Source organism: Lactuca serriola, chromosome 4 (genome assembly GCF_051521515.1).
Source record: "Lactuca serriola cultivar US96UC23 chromosome 4, Lser_US96UC23_V15, whole genome shotgun sequence".
Lineage (NCBI taxonomy): Eukaryota > Viridiplantae > Streptophyta > Magnoliopsida > Asterales > Asteraceae > Lactuca > Lactuca serriola.
In genome coordinates this window covers 275,822,835-275,828,834 of record NC_136411.1, presented here as the reverse complement: position 1 = coordinate 275,828,834, position 6,000 = coordinate 275,822,835, and positions in this window count along the sequence as shown.

Below are 6,000 nucleotides of genomic sequence, written 5' to 3'. Positions count from 1 at the left end.
CAATGTGCCAGTTAACCACACACGCTCCATGGATTAGCACCGGCTCCACATTTTTCCTAAAGTAACTAAGATTTGCAAATTTATAAAAGTGTTTAGTTACTTTGTATTTCATTATACTTATAACGAAAGGTTGTGTCCTATCCTACCCGTTCGGCTAACGACCCTCCACTAGTCAAGAGTGCAGTAGGTAAGAGTAGATACTCATTCAATCGCCATTTTATAGGCAATTTCCCTAAACACCCCTTAGAGACCAGCTCTGTGAACGACGCCTACTAATAGTAAGACTGACATTTTACTTATAAATATATAATATTAAACCTTTATTTCTATATAGTATAAGGGTGTATTTTACAATTTTAAAATACTATGAAGTTTAATTAATAAATTAAATTTTGAATTTGATTAATTTAAACCATATAATTATGGATTTATTAATTATCTCTTTTAATTAAACACTTAATTAAATTAATAACACCATAAGGGTGTAATTTGAACTTTTCAAAATACTAGGGTCTTAGAATTTAATATTTCAAAATTAATACATTTTAATTAAAATTTAAATTCCAAAACTTGAGGACAAATTTTGAAACCTTTCAAAATATTAGGGTTTAACTATTTAAATTTCATAAACTAAAACTTTTAAAGTTCAAATTTAAACTATAAAACCTAAAGGGTGTAAATTGAAACTTTTCAAACTTACTAGCTCAAATATTTGACTAATAATAATCTTATATTATCCATATTTAACCAAGTCTATCATTTTTAATGAGGATAACCATTCCAAACTTAAAAGATCGGATTTTGGCAAGAAAAACAAGTTTTGGCAATTATCCTCAACAAAATTTGGTAAAAAAATCGAAAATCCCGTCAACAGCACCCTGGACTCGCCGAGTCCACTGATGGTCTCGTTGAGTTCAAGCAACTCATCGAGTCTACTAATGGACACGTTGAGTTCAGGCTACTCGCCGAGTCCACGAATGGACTCGCCGAGTTGGCTGCGCAGACATCAAAAATTTGACTTTTAGAACCTTTGGCAGTTCACTTTTGCATATATTCAACTAGAAAAATGACCTAGGATCTGATACCACTGTTGGGTTATGAGCATAACATCAATCCTATGGTGTTCACGCAACCCTAATTGCTTTGATCTAGGTTGTTCTAAGTAAACATACAACATTGAATACAAAAGAAATAAACCCTAGTTGACTAGCATACAAATCTGAAATTAACATATGATTAGGGTTAGAATCATTAAATTGATTGTTATGTAGCAATAACAATCACAGTCCTTCTTGATCTTGGCACTTGAAAGCTTAGTTCCTCAAGTGTTGAACCTCTAATGGAGTCATAAACACTCAAGCAACAAGATGACTTTAGGAGAGGGAAGATTTTCAGCCCTTAGGGTCTCTTAGAAGCATTGGCCGAAAATCCCTTAGTGATGGAGTCTATTTATACTTGTGGCTACTAGGGTTTTAGGTGGAAACCCTAATATGACTGCTTAAGCCTTAAGCAGTCCATGGAATCCTTCCTTAGAGCCCTTTGGACGAAATCTTATGGGCTTCCCCATAAATTTCATCCACTCCACTCTATGGAGTCCATTAGCCCAACTAGTAACTAACAGTTAATTGCAATATCAGTCCCCTTTACTTAATCAGTCTCTTTTGATCACCAAAATAACACGAAATTAATTTCTGATCAATACTAATTAAATAATATGATTTCCAAAATAATATATTAAACTTGTAATATATTAATAAAACCATTTTGAGTACGAATTTATTATTCATATAATAAATTTTACTCTCTCTCTCCTCTTATCATCCTATCAACTTGCATGAGTGAATGCAACCCAAAAGGACCATGCTCATAATTGGGTCAAGTGCATACCAAAATAGTTATGGGCTTAGACACTTAATCCAACAGCATTATCACTTGCTTTTGAACTAGAAGCCAATTGTCGAGACGACTTTCACCTAACCGATCTTGGTTTCACTGGAGCATCTCTTGAATTAGACGTCTTGGTAGACATTCCCTTCTTGTTCTTGGGAGTTTGATTCTAGGCCTTTTTGGCATTCCAGTCACCATTGTTTGAACGTGGCCTTACCCACACACGCTCCATTGATATATTATAAACACTAACGACCAACAAGGTGCAATGTGTAATTTCATGGATTAGCTCCGGCTCCATATTTTTCCTAAATTAAATAAGATTTGCAAATTTATAAAAGTGTTTAGTTACTTCGTATTTCATTATACTTATAACGGAAGGTTGTGTCCTATCCTACCCGTTTGGCTAATGACCTTCCACTAGTCAAGAGTGCGGTGGGTAAGAGTAGATACCCATTCAATTGCCATTTTATAGGCAATTTCCCTAAACAACCCTTAGAGACTAGCTCTGTGAACGAGGCCTACTAACAGTAAGACTAACATTTTACTTATACATATATAATATTAAACCTTTAATTCTATATAGTATAAGGGTGCATTTTACACTTTTAAAATACTATGAAGTTTAATTAATAAATTAGAGTTTGAATTTGATTAATTTAAACCATATAATTATGGATTTATTAATTATCTCTTTTAATTAAACGCTTAATTAAATTAATAAAACCATAAGGATGTAATTTGAACTATTCAAAATACTAGGGTCTTAGAATTTAATATTTCAAAATTAATAAATTTTAATTAAAATTTAAATTCCAAAACTTGAGGACAAATTTTGAAACCTTTCAAAATATTAGGGTTTAACTATTTAAATTTCATAAACTAAAACCTTTAAAGTTCAAATTTAATCTATAAAACCTAAAGGGTGTAAATTGAAACTTTTCAAACTTACTAGGTCAAATATTTGACTAATAATAATCCTATATTATCCATATTTAACCAAGTCTATCATTTTTGATGAGGATAACCATTCCAAACTTAAAAGATCGGATTTCGGCAAGAAAACGAGTTTTGGCAATTATCCTCAACAAAATCTGGTCAAAAAATCGAAAATCCCGTCAACAGCACCCTGGACTCACCGAGTCCACTGATGGACTCGCTGAGTTCAAGAAACTCGTTGAGTCTACTGAGGGACACTTAAAGTTCAGGCTACTTGCCGAGTCCACGGATGGACTCGCCGAGTTAGCTGCGCAAACAACAAAAATTTTACTTTTTGATCCTTTAACAGTTCACTTTTGCATATATTCAACTAGAAAAACAACCTAGGCTCTGACACCACTGTTGGGTTATGAGCATAACATCAATTCTATGGTGTTCATGCAACCTAATTGCTTTGATCTAGGTTTTTCTAAGTAAACATACAACATTGAATACAAAAGAAATAAACCCTAATTGACTAGCATACAAATCTAAAAGTAACATATAATTAGGGTTAGAATCATTATCTTGATTGTTATGTAGCAATAACAATCACAGTCCTTCTTGATCTTGACTCATGAAAGCTTCGTTCCTCAAGTGTTGCACCAAATTAATCAGTCTCTTTTGATCACCAAATTAATACTAAATTAAATTCTGATCAATACTAATTAAATAATATGATTAACAAATATTATATTAAACTTGTAATATATCAATAAAACCATTTTGAGTACGAATTTATTATTCATATAATAAATTCTACTCTCTCTCCTATTGTCATCCTATCAACTTGCATGAGTGAAGGCAACCCAAAAGGACCATGCTCATAATCGGGTCAAGTACATACCAAAATAGTTATGGGCTTAGACACCTAATCCAACAGCCTTATCACTTGCTTTTGAACTAGAAGCTGATTGCCGAGATGACTTTGACCTAACCGATCTTGGTTTCACTGGAGCATCTCTTGAATTAGACTTCTTGGTACACATTCCCTTCTTGTTCTTGGGAGTTTGATTCTAGGACTTTTTGGCGTTCCAGTCACCATTGTTTGAACGTGGCCTCGAACGGTTTCTTTTGAAAAATCTCCCTCTTGTCGCATTCTGCCGTCCTTGTGCATAGTAGGGAACATATGTGCGATTTAGACGATTTCTGGCAATATGCCAAGGTGTTCCGCAGAGGAAACATGTGTGTTTCTTCATCTAGAAATTGTTTCTGTCTGCCCCTGGTGGCGTGCCCTTTCCTTGATTCTTATTGTTCCCACATGCACACATACATCAAACCGTCTGTTTCACTTGTTTTGGTGGCCTATATTTACCAACAGCAGGTTTATTAGAAGTAACTAAATTAGAATTAACAAATTCAGAGTTCAAGGAGACATTGGTTTGACAATTAGTGGAATTAACAGAACTAGAATTAATTTTGTTCTCCTTGTTCTCATCTTATACTACTTTACCTGCACATGAAGTAGATGTTTGGTTTTGAGCATTCTAACACTCCTATGGTGTACATGCAACCCTATAAACCTTGGATCTATGTTTTCTCTATAATACATGCAAATAAGAACTTTCCAAGGCTTTAATCCGAACTAGCATATTATGAAGTTCTTATACTACAAAGTACTAGTTAGATGACATACCTTTTGATGTAGCTTGATGTCTTCAAGCTTTAAGAGCTTAGCCCCAATAGTGTGGAAGCCTCAAATGGAATCACAAATCACCAAAACACCTTGGAAGACTTTAGAGAATATGGATACTTGGTTCTCTCTAGTGAAATTGGCTAGCCCTTCTTAGTGTACCACACTAGTGCCAATTTCACCAACCAAGGACATCCTTATATAGTGTGGAGGATTAGGGTTAAACCCTAATACCCATGACCTTTCATTTCCTAGGATCCATGGGTTCAACACTCCATGGACTATCCATGAAAGCTTAGCCCAACCTAAATGAACTTGGGACATTCCATATATATAAGAGTCCATATTTAATTAGTTCCTTTTGATCACTTAATTAATTATAAATTAATTCTTGATCAGTACTAATTAAATAATATGATTCCATATTAATATATTAGAACTTATAATATATTAATATTAATCATAAACATACTATTCTCAAAAGATTATCCATATAAATTGTGTCGGTGAAGTGCAACCTAAATGGACCATGTCGGGTCGGGTCAAGTACATACCAAATATAGTTATGGACTTAGACATTAATCCAACAGTCTCCCACTTGGATAAGTCTAAAACTATTATTGCGTATGACTTCAAACCTAACTGGCAATCGTAGCTTTTAAAGTCGCTGTCGAACTCTGATCTTGTCAACGAACTTGTCCATTAGATAAGGGATCATATATTCCTCCATTCTAGATATCATATGGACTGAGACATGGATTATAATCATTCTCTCTGTCCATTTGTTGTTTCCCGATTTCCGATTTATGACAACTGACTAATTCAACAAATCAAATCAGTCCTGGCCCGACCGAGCGCTTCCATTTGTCATCATCAAATCATCGAGGGGCCCACAGATATCGCTTGTATCCCGAAGGTAAAAGGAATGGATAAACTTCGACTCATATGGCTTGTTGTACTATTTGTTGAATCATACACAAAGGCACATTTTATAACACCGAGTTACCAAATGCGTTTTTGTGCAATCAATGTACAACCAACTCATAGTAACAACTCATATCTCTAGGTTTGAAAAATATAAGATATTATCGTCTCATGATCAGTCGTGATAAAATCCATGAAGTGATTCCAATGAGCGCGGGTTGAATCCAATACTCAGAACTTATGAGCACTCATGAGTGTTGTAGCCCTTTGTCCAGCACCTTAGACCTCTACAAGCCAACCCATGACAGTCTTAATTCATATCTACTTCCAACATATGACCGACTGTGGATGGTTGAATAACTTAGTCATTCCAGAAGAATAACCCAGTTTATTCGGGAACTCAAAACATGTAAAGTGAAACATAATAATAATTGAATCCAATATGGTATCAAAACCTATGAACATAAATAAAACACCTTTTATTTATCACCATATGATTACACATTATTCATTGTATACTGTTTTAGATATCAACTTTATTCTTGAATTTAAAACAATAGTTGTCCCATGCTCCAAGC